The sequence below is a fragment of the Manis javanica genome, chromosome 7 (assembly GCF_040802235.1).
Source record: "Manis javanica isolate MJ-LG chromosome 7, MJ_LKY, whole genome shotgun sequence".
Lineage (NCBI taxonomy): Eukaryota > Metazoa > Chordata > Mammalia > Pholidota > Manidae > Manis > Manis javanica.
The window spans coordinates 26537692-26554714 of record NC_133162.1 but is presented as its reverse complement, the minus strand read 5'-3'; the positions used below and the strand labels follow the sequence as shown (position 1 = coordinate 26554714).

General features: G+C 38.3%; 1 protein-coding gene across 11 annotated transcripts in view; it reads left to right on the top strand.

The window, feature by feature from the left end:
* BTRC (beta-transducin repeat containing E3 ubiquitin protein ligase) overlaps nucleotides 1-17023 on the top strand; it is a 252032-nt gene that overhangs the window by 42568 nt on the left and 192441 nt on the right. For 4 of the 11 annotated variants that reach the window (XM_017678621.3, XM_073240535.1, XM_073240538.1 and 1 more), the window contains exon 2: nucleotides 6897-7066. The exons of the other annotated variants lie outside the window; for them this stretch is intronic. The gene's annotated coding sequence lies outside the window, so the exon portion shown is untranslated. The remainder of the gene's footprint in view (nucleotides 1-6896; nucleotides 7067-17023) is intronic. 11 annotated transcript variants of the gene reach the window in all.

The following is a 17023-nucleotide window of genomic DNA, read 5'->3' as shown; positions in this document are numbered from 1 at the left end:
CTCGGGCCATGAAGTGAATGGTCCTGGTTTTAATCGTGAGGGTTCGATGGGGGCTGAGGAAGTTACTAACCCTGCCTTGGCATTATCTGCCTTTAGGGGGGTGTGGTGAGCCTCCCCCTCCTCCCTTGGCTGTAGTCTCAACGGTTCAAGGGAGGGATATAATGACGGGCGTGATGCTCTGCTATTAAACCTGTTCTCTAGCTCGTCCCCTGAAAGTTCCCCGTCTTCATCCTCATCAGATGGCAGTCCCTGTTCAGATCCCCCTTCCGATGCCTTTGCGGAGGCACGCTCTTCTCGTACTTCCTCTAATATTTCCTCCCCCTCTTGGATGGCCTCTCTGCAGCTTGGCTTCTGTCCCTTCAGGCAATTTTTTACTCGACCCCAAATAGGGATTGTCCCTGGTGGAAGGGGCTCCCTCTTGTCTGCCCGGCGTAGGTCATCCCCCAGCCTGTCCCATAAAGGGCTGGTGATCTTTCCTTCATCTAAGAACCATGGGGCATGATTCTCTATAGTGTTCAGGAATGCCCTGGCAGTCTTCGTTTTCAAAGGGGTTCCATTAGCTCTAAGGAGCGCTTTCAGAGGTTCCTCGGCCCTAACCCTAGAGGCCTCCGTCCCCATCCTCTCTCTAAAGGGGCAAGTATCCTAGTTATAATTTAGATGGACTACGTCGCTAATTCCGCGAACCTTTTGATTTCATCGCCACTCTGCGAACCTTTTGATTTCGTTGCCACTCTGCGAACCTTTTGATTTCGTCACTGCTCTGCGAACCTTCACTGGCGCCTCCTCATTCCATGTATTATAATAAACAATGTCACAAACACTAACAGGACACACACACTACACATAAACACCCACCACAACTGCCTGCTGTCTGCCCTGCCACGTATACTTTCAGTTTACTCGCCAATCCACTCACCCTCCTCGGTTCCCTCTCCCAGTCTGGCCAGCTGACCGAATGGCGTCCAGTGATGTTCCTGAAGAGTTACAAGCTCTACTTCATTGGCAGGTGCCAGGGTCAGCGGATCAGGTCGCGACGAGGTTTAGCGATTCCCGGGGTTCGGCACCACTTGTCGTGACCCTTCAGGGACCGAAGCAACACGCCCAAGGTCTTGATTCTTCTCTAGGCTTTATTGTCTAATCTCTCGTGGTGGTTACAGCAGTTGTCGGGCAGCTCTTCTTCCTCCCGGCGGGCTCCCTTATATTCAGTCACCCAACCAATCCGGGACAGTATCATGCGTGACCTTTAAGCGGATAGGTGTCACGCGCCACTCTAAGCGGGCAGCACGAGCTGTGCACGGGTACGGAAGTCTGCTGGGCCAATCCCCAACAGGGAAGAGGGGAAAGGGTGGTGAGCAGAAAATGGGCGCCATCTTCTCCAGCTGGTGACGAGGCTAAAATACCAGGTCTTAGAACTACGACTGGGCAAGGGAGCTGCGGTGGATCAGCCCCAGGACTGAGCCCTGGCCAGGGGCCCGGCCCTCACAGTATATAGGTTTGCAGTAGATTATTGATTTTGTATCCTGCAACTTTGCTTAATTCAGTTATTAGTTCTAGCAGTTTTGGGGTGGATTCTTTAGGGTTTTTTATGTACAATACAATGTCATCTCCAAACAGTAACAGTTTAACTTCTTCTTTACCAATCTGGATGCTTTTTATTTCTTTGTATTGTCTGATTGCCATGACTAGGACCTCCAGAACTATGTTGAATAAAAGTGAGGAGAGTGGGCATCCTTGTATTATTCCTGATCTTAAAGGACAAGCTTTCAGCTCCTTGCTGTTAAGTATGATGTTGGCTGTGGATTTGTCATACATAGCATTTATTAGGTATGTATTGTTATACTCCTGATTTATAAATGTGGAAACTGAGGCATAGAGAGATTAAGTTACTTCTCAAAATCATACAGTTGGAGGAATAAAGTTTTGAAAAAGGCTAAGGATTCTATCAATCTTTTTTCAAATCTATAGAAAAATTGTGAGAAAAGCATGATGATTGCTCATATGCTCCTCACCTGGATTGGCCAATTGGCAACTTTTAATTAATTTTACCACAACTGATTTTTTTTTCTATATATAGCTATACTTTTCTAAGTCATTTGAGAGTTGCAGATAACCATAGTATTTTACATCTATGTTAGCATGTATTTCCAAAGAACAAGAACATTGTCTTTCATAATCATGATGCAAAATCCCACTCAGGAAATCTAACAGTGATAACATTTTATTATTCAGAGAGGCATACCTCAGAGATATTGCAGATTCAGACTACAGCAATAAAATGGATATTGCAATACAGCAAGTCAAATGCCTTTGGTTTCCCAGTGCATATGAAAGTTATGTTTGCCCTGTACTGCAGTCTAGTAAATATGCAATAACATTATGTCTAAAAAGTGCACATACCTTAACTAAAAAATACTTTATTGGTAGAAAATACTAACCATCATCTGAATTTCTGGGGAGTCATAACCTTTTTGCTGGTAATTAGAGGGTCTTCCCTCCATATTGATGGCTGCTGTACTGATCAGGGTGGTGCTGAAGGTTGGGGTGGCTGTGGCATTTTCTTAAAATAAGACAATGAAATTTGCTGCATTGATCGACTCTTTTTAATATTTCTCTGTAGCATGTGATGCTGTTTGATAACATTTTATCCACAGTAGAACTTACTTTAAAATCGAGTCAGTCCTTTCAAACCCTGCTCTGCTTAATCAACTAAGTTTATATAATATTCTAAATCCTTTGTTGTAATTTTAACAATCTTCACAGCGTGTTCACCAGGAGTTGGTTCCATCTCAGAAAAATTTTTCTTTGGTCATCCATAAGAAACAATTCCTCATTTGTTAAAGTTTTATCATGAGATTGCAGCAATTCAAATATGATAATAAAGTTTTAAGTATTTAGAGAATTACCGAAATGTGACATAGAGATATGAAGGAGGCAAATGCTATTGGAAAAATGCCACAAACCTTCAATTTGTTAAATAAAAACTAAAAAAACAATAAAGTGAAGCACAGTAAGCAAGGTATACCTGCATATAGTTCATATTCACATTTCCCCAGTTGTCCCAGTGATGTCCTTTAAGGCTTTTTTTTTCAATCTTCAATCCAATCACGTTATATACAGTTATGTCTCTTTAGTCTCCTTTAATTTACAACAGTTGCCTTTTTATTCATGAAATTAACATCTTGAGTCCAGGCTACTTTTACAGAATGTCTCTCATTTGAATTTATCTGATTGTTTCTCCATGATTAGACACAGGTTCAGCAGGAATATATGCTATGGTTTTTTTTCTTCAGTGCATTCTATTGATACGTCATGTCAATTTGTTTCTCTATTGGTCATACTAAACATGGTTGTTTTATTAAGGTTGTATTCACCAGATTTCTCCATTATAAAGGTATATTTGTATAGGTGCTCAGTGAAATGAAACTCGGAAATTGTCAATATCTTGTCTCCCAACCTTTTTGCCCCCAATAGTTTCAGTATCCATTGATGATGATTCTTCTGTCTGTGGTAGTTGTAAAATCAGCCCATTTATTTTTTGGCAGTTCTAAATTTTATTTTTTCTATCTCCTTGACTTTGAAATGGTGACTCCTATTTTGGGAAGATATTGTGTAGACTCTATCATTTTTCCTTTTTTTAAAAATTTTGGTATCATTAATCTACAATTACATGAGCAACGTTATGGTTACTAGAGTCCCCCCATCATCAAGTCCCCACCACACACCCCATTATTTCTTTTTGTTTTTGAACTTAAACTAATTAAACTGTACTTTTTCCATTCTAATTTGCAAGTTACATGCTTTATAATTTTTATCTAGTGGAAAACGCTAAGAAAGCTGCTTTGAAGTTTGGGTTGAGTTTTTAAGGGCTTTTGGTACTAGAATCTACATCAGAGCTTGTTTTTTCCATTTCAGTAGACCTGGGATAGGGCCTGAAAATTTGCATTTCTAACTAGTTTCCTGATGGTACTGCTAGTTATGAGACCACACTTTGAGAACTACTGTGGCTTCTATAGGCCTTTCAAGCCAATATTTTGCTCATGTTTATATCGTCTCCTTTTCTACTTGTTTGCTTTGTCTGGTAGCCATGAAGTAGTGTGGATGTAGTACAGTGGAATAAGTTGAAGTTTGTGTTAGTTGATTTTGATAAATATTGGAAAAATTGTGGAAATTGGCTAAATTGCTAAATAGGACTTCATTGACCTGGCTAATCCAAAATTGACTGTGTTGTAATGAAAATGGTTATAGGCTATTTTAAACCTTTTATTGGCATTTGTATTTGTTGAGTTAATGAAACACTGATTGATCCCTTAGTTTTGACAGAATTAGCTGTCCATGTAGTCTTTTTGGGCTTTTAGTACTTAAATGATCTCTGCATGCATTTCAACAACTTGGTTTTGTTAAGTCTGTACAATTAGTAAGCAAGTTCCTTAACTAAAATGTCAATGAATTTGTGTACAGTCATAGGCTTTAAAAGCTAGGAGGGCTCTTCTAATTCAAGGCTTCATACCTTCTTGTTCATGAACCTCACTGAAAATCTTTCGTTATGTCATGAGATACTCTCCCTGGACACACACATGAACATACATTTTATACACAATTTCAAGAGGTTTAGAGACCCTTGAAACCTACCCATGGATCCTAGGTTAAGGCCCCTGATCTATCTAGCCTTATTTTAATGTTACATAATGTATTTTAATTAAAAAGCCTTTGTCATTGTTATCATTTCAACATAGCTAGTTGTGACTTTTTCTTTTTTTTTTTGGTATCATTAATGTAACAATCACTTAAACAACATTATGGTTACTAGACTCCCCCTGTTAAGTCCCCCCCACATACCCCATTACAGTCACTGTCCATCAGCGTAGAAAGATGCTATACAATCATTACTTGTCTTCTCTGTATATACTGCCTAGTTGTGACTTCTTAATATGGGTATGGCTGTCAGTTCTGAGCTTCATCATAAAATGTCACTCTGAGAAGCAAGTGAAGTGTTGAGTTTCCTATTTGGTAGTGTCGGGAAAAGTGATACAGAAATCACTTGGCTTGTGGTTCTCAAAAACCCTACTGGAAAATTGTTCTTAATTTTCTCATTCTGCTAGTCATCCAGTTTAAGCAGCCACAGTTAATCCCTGTCTGTGATGATGGAATTTTGTTTGTCAGGGATGTATGGAAAGATGCACTTAAATCCTTTGATTGCTATCCTACTGATATTTCCAGGATCTTTCTACTTTTATCAGTTTTATGAAAGAAATAGTATGGCCAAGGAAATACTCATCAAGGCAGGTCAGTTTACCTTAGTGAGTGCTCTTTACATCTAGGAGCATTTGCAGTATATGCGTTTCTATCAAGATCACCCTTAAACACTGTCAGTATGTTCAGTTATTTACACTCTGCAGTTCTTGGGGGAGTGGGAAACATTGATGAGCTCCTCTTCTTCATCTTAAGGTATCAACATTGGGGATATTGTCTACCTAGTTGGCTCATTTAATAAACAGTTTTGTTTTTTAAAAAAAGTGTTTTGTGATCATACAGCAGTGCTTTTTGGGCAAAATACTTTATTTGAATCATAGAGTATGACTCCTTCCTTTTAAGCATTAGCAAAACAGAGACTCAAAGAGGTCATGTGACTTGTCCAAGGTTACAGTTGATGACAGCCTGGATTAGTACCCATATTTCTCTAACCCAAGCCTTCCTTAGCTGGTGCTCTTTTGACTTTTTTTGTTTGTTTGGGTTTGAGCTTGTGTTTCTTCAACTGGATGTGATTGATAGGTATGTATGAATTGAAGGGTATGTATATGTATGTTGTGTGTTTTAATTTGTGCTTCTGTGATTTGTTTAAGAAAGCCTTTTCTACAACAAGGTCATGAAGCATTTTTTCTGTTTGCATATGTGAAGCATGTTTTCTACTAGAAGCTTTATAGTTTTGCATTTTACATTTAGAACTTTAGTCTGTAGAACTGATTTTTGTGTTTGATGTGAGGGAGGGATTCCATTTCATTTTTTTCCATGCTCTCCTACCATCATCTGTATCATCTGTTGGAAGAAGATATATTCTCCACTGATCTGTAGTACTACCTGCAGGATAAATTATGCCCTTACATTCAATGGTCTGTTTTTGGATTTGTTATTCTATTATATTGCTCTGTTTATCTATTCTTGCATCCATACCATACAACCTTATTCATGTAGCTTTATAATAAGCCTTTATATGTGGTAATTAAATTCTCATGTCTTGTTGTTTCTTAAAGAATATCTTGGCTATTTGTGGCTTTTTATACTTTCATAAAAACTTTACAGATAACTTGTCAGGTTCCACACCAACAACAACCTAAAGGCAGGCAGTAATGAACCTGTTGGGATTCAAGTAAATTATCAATAGAAACCAAAATAAGGAGTTATTTCAAAAATTTTATTTTGAATATGTAAAATATGTGACAGTACAAAATTCAAAAATACAAAAGGATATATAATGAAAAAAATCTCTTACCTATCTTCTTACTCGTTTCCCTCTCCAGGGGTCACCACTTTTTTGTTTTTTAAATTCTTGATTTAGATTCTCTAAGGAGTTTCTCAAGGATCCACCTAGAAGACACCTACTATGGATTAAATATTAAATTTGAGAACTTTTGGCTGGGGAAGATGGCTTTGTTTTTTTGTTTGTTTTTATTTTTTTAGTGTAAAGAGACAGTGGAGTATAATGAAAGAGCATTCTATTGAGCAAGATCATTTAATAAGCATTTAACCCTCAGACAAATCTTCAATATCCTGGAGTTTCTTAGCCTTTGGTCCTAGGCCCTCTTCTGTTTCCTGTCTACACTTTCTTCCTAGGTAATTTCATCTCTTACCTTGGCTTTTACCGTAGTTCCCTCCCTTATCCATGGTTTCACTTTGCTCAGTTTCAGTTACCCACCGCTAACTGCAGTTTGGAAGGAGGCGATCCTCCTGATGTATAGGCTGAAGGTCGCTTGTATAGCCTCATGCTGTGTCACAATGCCTATGTAACTCACCTCACATCTTCTCATCACACATAAGCATTTTATCATCTCACATCATAAGAAGAAAAAGGGTAAGTACAGTATAATAAGATATTTTGAGAGAGAGACCATATTCACATAACCTTAATCATAGCATATTATAATTATTTTATTATTATTGTTAATTCTTACGGTGCCCAATTTATAAATTAAACCTTATCATAGGTTCATATGTATAGGAAAAAACATAGTATATATAGAGTAAGGTGCTATCTGTGATTTTAGACATCCATTGGGGATCTCAGAATGTATCCCCCATGTATAAGGGGGCTACTGTACCATTTGTGTGCTGATGATCCTAATATGCTATCTCCAACTCATCCTTCTACTCTGACCTCTAGATTTATACTTGAATGTTGCATGGTGATTTCGAACTTAATATATCAAAAATAGAAATCTGAATTTTTTTTTTTGCTAGTCTTCTTATACCAATAAATGGTACCTACCACCATTTACCCAGTTTACTCAAGTCCCAAACCTGGGATCATCCTTGACTCCTTACTTTTTCTTCCCCTGAAATCCAATCCAGTTTCAGATTTTATTTTACTTTTAAAATGTATCTCAAAACCCACTTCTTTCAGCCTCCATTGCCATCAACTACTATAGGTTATTATAATTTATTTTGAATTTGTAATTTTTAAAACTATTATCCTATTAAATCCAATTTCTGAATAAGAGTCAGAGTGATCTTTCAAAAATCTATACTTGAAACTTTTCAATATCTTTGCTTTGCACTTAGGTCATGCATGTTAAGACTGACTTTTGTTCTGTCAGGCAGATCTGGTCCTTTCCTTCCTACCTCTTGCACTATCTAATGCCAGTAATCTTAACTCACAAGTAGCACTCGAGTTACACTGGCCCTCTGCCAACCTCTCCTGCAAGACCACTGGAAGGCCTTTTCATTTGCTGTTTTCTCTGACCCTGACTTTTTATTTGACTTTCTCTTATGTCTTTTGTATCTAAGTTCAGATGTCACCTCCTTAGAGAATAGCCTATCCAAAGTGGTCTTCCCTTCATTGTCTATTATTTCTACTAGAAAGTAAACTCCATGAAGGTAAATTTTGTTTGTTTTACCCTCTAGTATATCCCAGTATATTGCACATGGTAGGCAACATATAAATATTTAATCCTTCTTCACTGTTTCTCATCTTGTAAAATGAGGCTAATGATAAACTGCCTGTTGTACCTTATGAAGTCATTGGGGAGTAAATATATTGTTTTATCAGTTTTGATGTTCCCATGTGATAATTTTTTTAAAATAAGCTTTTGTTTGTTTTTAAAAAACACTAGGATGGATTTGAGAAAGCAAAAATTTTAAAAAAATCCTGCCACCCTACACAACTACTTTTAACTTAATTTTATTTTAAAAAATACTTCAAAAGATTAATATACTGTCCAGCACTAGTTTTTCTGTCCCAGATAGCTTCCAAACATTTTTCATGGTCATATCAGATAGAACACATTAATTTTGTGCTTTTGAAGTTGTGTGGGTAATTCAAACATATATTTTGATGCCTGTATGAAAAAAGGTAAATATAAGTGGTTCTGAATCATATTTAGAAATCTACTCTTGATAATTAAAGTTTTTACGAGAACTTTGCCTAAAGAATTTTTCCTGAAACTGATCTGCATATAACCACAATTTCTTTATGTGGCATATAATCTGATTAGTGTTTTGAAACAACTTGTAGAGATTATTATTCTATATGGTAACTACAGCTTCTGCTTTGATTAAAATATTACCACCCTGTGAAGTTATTTTAAGCTTGGAAAATAGTGTAATTTGAAACCCTTGAAACACATTTTTGGATTAGAAAAATGATTCTTTAAAGAAATATGTTTAAGGGGAAGAACTACTTTTGTGATATTTATTACTTTGGAATGTATAAAGATTTGTCATCTTTGGAACTAGAGACCTTATTTACTAGCAAATGGATTTTATAATATTAAAACATAGTACAATCCACAGCATGATTTCAGCTTTCTTAGTTCAGGCATCACGAAGTGCTCATTTTTGTCCATCAGGTGTAAGTTGGAGCTGATTCATAGGCTACAAAAATGGCAAGGTTGGCATGTGCCTTACTTTGCTAAGTTCTTTTTTTTTTTTTTTGGTATCATTAATCTACAATTACATGAGGAGCATTATGTTTACTAGACTTCCCCCCCATCACCAAGTCCCCCCCACATACCTCTTACAGTCACTGCCCATCAGCGTATTAAGATGCTGTAGAATCACTACTTGTCTTCTCTGTGTTGTACAGCCTTCCCCATGCCCCTCCCCCACATTATGTCTGCTAATAGTAACGCCCCCTTTCTTCCCCCCTTATCCCTCCCTTCCCATCCATCCCCCCCAGTCCCTTTCCCTTTGGTAACTGTTAGTCCATTCTTGGGTTCTGTGAGTCTGCTGCTGTTTTCTTCCTTCAGTTTTTCTTTGTTCTTATGCTCCACAGATGAGTGAAATTATTTGGTACTTATCTTTCTCTGCCTGGCTTATTTCACTGAGCATAATACCCTCTAGCTCCATCCATGTTGCAAATGGTAGGATTTGTTTTCTTCTTATGGCTGAATAATATTCCATTGTGTATATGTACCACATCTTCTTTATACATTCATGTACTGATGGACATTTAGGTTGATTTTGCTAAGTTCTTTTAGAAGTAAATCCAAGTGATTAATTGTTCCCACCACTAGGAGAAGTAGTAATTATGTGACACTTAGAAGCATTAGCTAGTACTACAATGGCAATCATATTCCAATGTAAATATATCAAGTCAGTATTTTGAACACCTTAAACTTATACAGTGTTACATGTCAATTATATCTTAATTTAAAAAATCTAAGTAATTTGCTATATAAAACAAGGGCTTCCTGACCCATCAGAAAATAATTCTGAGTACCCATCCTAAGTACTTTTGTTTGTTAATGTACAAACTGTATGCATTCTACTCTATCAAGCTGCAGTATATACACTTAGGGTAGAGTATATGTATATATAGTGTGTACTTTGTAAATATAAATTGGTTATAGCATATATACATGTAAATAGTATACACAAATTCTTACTTCAAATAGTTGGTTCTTTCTTTTTTTTTATTATCAAATATACATCACAGTGGTTCAACAGTCCCCCTTCCCCTCCCTCTCCCTATTCTTCTCCCCCACTCGCCCCAGCCCACTCTTCTTCCCCTTGATAACCACTAGTCACTTCTCAGTGCTATGTCAAATAGCTGTTTCGATTCTGTTTTTGGCTCACTTTTTTCATGTATGCTTAATTTAATAACTGTTTTTACCTGAGTAATGAAGGGCTTATGCAAGGAATTGTAGAACTGTCAATTGACAGTTTATTTAAAACTAGGTTATGTTCTTAAATCCTGGGCATACTGTAATTTTTTGCAATATGCTAATGGAGAATGAATGGGGCAGGGCATTGCTGCCCCTTTGTGTTGTGGAATTCCCAGTCTTCACTTGGTTCAAAAGTGACATTTGACTATGTAATACCAGATCAAATAAGCAAACCAGTGTCAATCTGTATTATAAAAAATCAGAAAACATTAATTTCTTTTCTTAGTTAATTTGAGTAAAAGTCCATTCGTTTCCCTCTGCCTCCCAATGGATCACCTTGCCTACCACCTGATTTGTGCATATTCCACTTTAGAAATACTAGCCTAACACATTGGAGGAAGGTACTTTGTAGCAGATTTGGTCCTTTGCTTTTCTCACATTCTCCAAATTTCATATATTATAGAAAGGTACTTGAGTGAGAAAACTAACCTAAGAAGAGGTGTAGCCAGTGTAATGCAAACTTTTTAAACCATCTATCTTGCCCTTTTAAAGAAAGTGTGTGGAGATTCAAGGTGGCGGCATGAGAGGTGAGAGACAGAGAATTCCTCCCCAAACCACAGATACTATGAAAATGTAGTTAATAGATACAATTAACCCTAAAACAACAACAAGAAAGAAGGCTGAACCAGACTGCCCACAGACCTCATGAACAGATCAGACCTCACGAAACAGGGTAATGTATGAAAGCCTTAATCAGGCAGGACCCAAGCCCTTTCCCCACCCCAGCTTACCTGTGGGAGGAAGAGAAACAGAGCAGGGAGTGGGTGGAAGCCTAGGACTGCTGAACACCCAGCCCTGGAGGTCTGCTTTGGGAGCAGAAACCTACACTGTGTGGTGCTCTGGATGTTGGAGAGCTCAGACAGGTGGGGTGCTTGAGAGACAGATTCCAGCCATTTGTGGAGGAAGGGACCCACACCCAGCTGCTCTGGAAGAAGGGAAAGGCAGGCAGTCTGAGAGGCTTCCTAGCAGTGAGAGGACTGCTGAAGGAGCGCGGTTTGCATGGAGCTTGCTGCATGGGGGAGGGAAGAGAGAGCTGGATAAGGTTGTCTGGGCACACTCTGCCCAGCTGGTTGGGAACTTTGAGGAGCTTCAGGTGCCCCATCCCCCTGGCTGCCTGCTCAGCTCCAAGGACCCCCACTGTGACATGCAGCCTGCTGCGCCTTCCTCCTAGTCTGCCAACACTGGTTCACAAACCTGCAGTCACTGTGCTGGCATCAGGCCAGCCAGAGGGAGGCCCTGCCTACAACAGCTAGAGACGCAAAGCACAGAGGCTTACACCTGTGCTTGGCCCACTGGCTCTGAAACTGGAGACAGGCACTGCAGACGGGAATCAGGAAACAGATCTCTCCTCATCCCAGGCAACAGCTCCACTCCCCTACGACCCCCAACCTCACTCTAGGGGCTAAGTAGCTCCAGAGACTGGAGCTTCTGGGCACTAGTGGGCACCACACAGAAATATGAAACGTCAAAAGAACATGGTTCAGACCAAAATCTCAGAAACCCCAGAAAAAGGGTCAAATGAAACTGAACTCACCAATCTGTCTGAAAGACAGTTCAAAATAAAAATCATAAACATGCCTATGGAGGTACAAAAAACTATTCAAGAACTCAGGAACGAATTTAAGTTGGAGATTCAGTCATTAAGAAATTCCATATCTGAAATGAAACATACAATGGAGGGAATTAAAAGCAGATGAGATGTAGTAGAAGAGACGGTAAATGGAATAGAAATTAGAGAAGAGGAATACAAAGAAGCCAAGAGACAAAGAGAAAAAGAATCTCTAAGAATGAAAGAATATTGAGAGAATTGTGTGATGAATCCAAACAGAACAACATTCGTATTATAGGGGTACCAGAAGAAGAAGAAGAGAGAAAAAGGAATAGAAAGTGTCATTCAGGAGGTAATTGCTGAAAACTTCCCGAATCTGGGGAAGGATGTAGTCTTTCAAGCCATGGAGGTTCACAGATCTCCCAACACAAGGGACCCAAGGAAGGCAACATCAAGACATACAATAATTAAAATGGCAAAGATCAAGGATAAAGACAGACTTTTAAAAGCAGCTAGAGAGAGGAAAAAGATCACATATAAAGGAAAACCCATCAAGCTATCATCTTACTTCTCAACAGAAACCTTACAGGCCAGAAGGGAGTGGGAAGATATATTTAATGCAAAGAAGCAGAAGGGCCTTGAACCAATAGCCCTATACCTGGCAAGGTTACCATTTAAATTTGAAGATGGGATTAACAAATTTTCAGATAAACAAAAATTGAGAGAATTTACCTCCCACAGACTACATCCACAGTGCATTTTGGAGGGACTCCTATAGATGGAAGTGTTCCTAGGGCTAAATAGATGTCACCCAAGGGATAGACAAAGAGTACAGCATATGATCCATGATATAAAGAATGGAGGAGGAAGAAAAAGGAGGGGAAAGAAAACCCTTTAGGTTGTGTTTGTAATAGCACGCAAAGTGAGTTACGTTAGACTGTTAGGTAGTAAGGAAATTACCCTTGAACCTTTGGTAACCATGAATCTAAAGCCTGCAATGGCAATAAGTACATACCTGTCAATAATCACCCTAAATGTAAATGGTCTGAATGCACCAACGAAAAGACATAGAGTCACTGAATGTATTAAAAAACAAGACCTGTCTATATGCTGCCTACAAGAGACTCACTTCAAACCCAAAGACATACACGGACTGAAAGTCAAGGGATGGATAAAGATATTTCATTCAACTAACAGGGAGAAAAAAGCAGGAGTTACAGTACTTGTATCAGATAAAATAGACTTCAAAACAAAGAAAATAACAAGCGACAAAGAAGGATATTACATAATGATAAAGGGGTCAGTCCAACAAGAGGATATAACCATTATAAATATCTACACACCCAACACCTACATATGTGAAACAAATTAAAGGGAGAAATAGAATGCAATGCATTCATTTTAGGAGACTTCAACACACCACTCACTCCAAAGGACAGATCATCCAGACAGAAAATAAGTAGAGACAGAGGCACTGGACAACGTATTAGAACAGATGGACCTAAAGGACATCTACAGAACACTCCATCCAAAAGCAACAGGATACACATTCTTCTCAAGTGCACATGGAATATTTTCAAGAATAGATCATACCCTAGGCCACAAAAAGAACCTCAGGAAATTCAAAAAGATTGAAATTGTACCAACCAGCTTCTCAGATCACAAAGGTATGAAACTAGAAATAAATTACACAAAGAAAGCGACAAAGCCCACAAACACACGAGGCTTAATAACATGCTCCTAAATAATCAATCAATTAATGACTAAATAAAAACAGAGATCAAGCAATATATGAAGACAAATGACAACAATAATACAATTATACAAAATCTGTGGGATGCAACAAAGGCTGTTCTAAGAGGGAAATATATTGCAATACAGGCCTACCTCAGGAAAGAAGAACAATCCCAAATGAACAGTTTAAACTCATAATTAATGAAACTAGAAAAGGAAGCACAAATGAGGCCCTAAGTCAGTAGAAGGAGGGACATAATAAAGATTAAAGCAGAGATAAACAAAATTGAGAAGAACAAAACAATAGAAAGAATCAATGAAAGCAGGAGCTGGTTCTTTGAGAAAGCAAATAAAATAGCTAAACCCCTAGCCAGACTTATCAAGAAAAAAAGAGGAAAAAAGAGTCTACACACATAAACAGAATCAGAAATGAGAAAGGAAAAATCACTACAGACACCACAGAAATCCAGAGAATTATGAGAGAGTACTATGAAAAATTATATGCCAACAAACTGGATAACCTGGAAGAAATGGATAGTTTCTAGAAAAATACAACCTTCCAAGGCTGACCCAGAAAGAAACAGAAAATATGAATAGACCAGTTGCCAGCAAAGTAATTGAATTGGTAATCATAAAGCTACCTAAGAAAAAAACTCCTGGACGAGATGGATTCACTGCTGAATTTTACCAAACATTTAGTGAAGACCTAATACCCATCCTCCTTAAAGTTTTTCAAAAAGTAGAAGAGGAGGGGATACTCCTAAACTCATTATACGAGGCCAGTGTCACTCTAATACCAAAACCACGCAAAGATACCGCAACAAAAGAAAATTACAGAGCAACATCCCTAAGGAACATAGATGCAAAAATACTCAACAAAATATTAGCAAACTGAATAAAAAAATACATCAAAAAGATCAGCCATCATGATCAAGTGGGATTCATCCCAGGGATGCAAAGATGGTACAACATTTGAAAATCCATCAACATCATCCACCATATCAACAGAAAGAAGGACAAAAACCACATGATCACCTCCATAGATGCTGAAAAAGCATTTGACAAAATTCAACATCCATTCATGATAAAAACTCTCAACAAAATGGGTATAGAGGGCAAGTACCTCAACATAATAAAGGCCATATATGAAAAACCCACAGTCAACATCATACTTAACAGCAAGAAGCTGAAAGCTATTCCTTAAGATAGGGAACAAGACAAGAATGCCTACTCTCCCCACTTTTATTCAACATAGTTCTAGAGGTCCTAGGCACGGCAAGCAGACAACACAAAGAAATAAAAGGCACCGAGACAGGCAAGAAAGAAGTCAAACTGTCCCTGCTTGGAGATGATATGATATTGTACATAAAAATCCCTAAAGAATCCACTCCAAAACTACTAGATCTAATATCTGAATTCAACAAATTTGCGGAATACAAGAGTAATACACAGAAATCTGTTGCATTTCTATACACTAATGATGAACTAGCAGAAAAAGAAATCAGGAAAACAATTCCATTCACAATTGCACCAAAAGGAATAAAATACTTAGGAATAAACCTAACCAAGGCAGTGAAAGACCTATACCTGAAAACTATGGCCCACTCTTAAGAGAAATTAAAGAGGACACTAATAAATGTAAATTCATCCCATGCTCTTGGCTAGGAAGAATTAATATTGTAAAAATGGCCATCGTGCCTAAAGCAATCTACAGATCAATGAAATCCATATCAAAATCCCAACAGCATTCTTCAATGAACTAGAGCAAATAGTTCTAAAATTCATATGGAATGACAAAGACCCCAAGTAGCCAAAGCAATCCTGAGAAGGAAGAATAAAGTGGGAGGGCATCTTGCTCCCCAACTTCAAGCTCTACTACAAAGCCATAGTAATCAAGACAATTTGGTACTGGCACAAGGACAGACCCTCAGACCAGTGGAACAGAATAGAGACTCCAGACATTAACCCAAACATATATGGTCAATTACTATACGATAAAGGAGCCATGGATATACAATGGGGAAATGACAGTCTCTTCAACAGTTGGTGTTGGCAAAACTGGACAGCTACATGTAAGATAATGAAACTGGATCATTGTGTAACCCCATACACAAAAGTAAATTCAAAATGGATCAAAGACCTGAATGTAAGTCATGAAACCATAAAACTCTTAGAAATAAAGATAGGCAAAAATATCTTGGCCATAAAGATGAGTGACTTCTTCATGAATGTATCTCCCCAGGCAAGGGAAACAAAAGCAAAAATGAACAGGTGGGACTATATCAAGCTGAAAAGCTTCTGTACAGCAAAGGACACCATCACTAGAACAAAAAGGCATCCTACAGTATGGGAGAATATATTCACAAATGACAGATCCGATAAAGGTTTGACATCCGAAATATATAAAGAGCTCACACACCTCAACAAACAAAAAGCAAATAATCCAATTAAAAAATGGGCAGAGTTGCTGAACAGACACTTCTCCAAAGAAGAAATTCAGATGGCCAACAGACACATGAAAAGATGCTCCACATCGCTAGTCATCAGAGAAATGCAAATTAAAACCACAATAAGATATCACTTCATACCAGTAAGGATCACCACCATCCAAAAGACAAGCAACAACAAATGTTGGCAAGGTTGTGGAGAAAGGGGAACCCTCCTACACTGCTGGTGGGAATGTAAATTAGTTCAACCATTGTGGAAAGCAATATGGAGGTTCCTCAAAAAGCTGAAAATGGAAATACCATTTGACCCAGATATTCCACTCCTAGGATTTTACCCTAAGAATACAGCAGCCCAGTTTAAAAAAGACAGATGCACCCCTATGTTTATCGCTGCACTATTTACAATAGCCAAGAAATGGAAGCAACATAAGTGTCCATCTGTAGGTGAATGGATAAAGAAGATGTGGTACATATACACAATAGAATACTATTCAGCCATAAGAAAGAAACAAATCCTACCATTTGCAACAACATGGGTGGAGCTGGAGGGTATTATATGGAGTGAAATAAGCCAGGTGGAGAAAGACAAGTACCAAATGGTTTCACTCACATGTGGAGTATAAGAACAAAGAAAAAAACTGAAGGAACAAAACAGCAGCAGAATCACAGAACCCAAGAATGGACCAGCAGTCACCAAAGGGAAAGGGACTGGGGAGGATGTGTGGGAAGGGAGGTATAAGGGGGTGGAAAAAGAAAGGGGGCATTATGATTAGCATGGATAATTTGGGGGGAGACATGGGGAGGGCTGTACAACACAGAGAAGACAAGTAGTGATTCTACAGCATCTTACTACGCTGATGGACAGTGACTGAAATGGGGTTTGTGTGGGGGACTTGGTGAAGTGGGGAGCCTAGTAA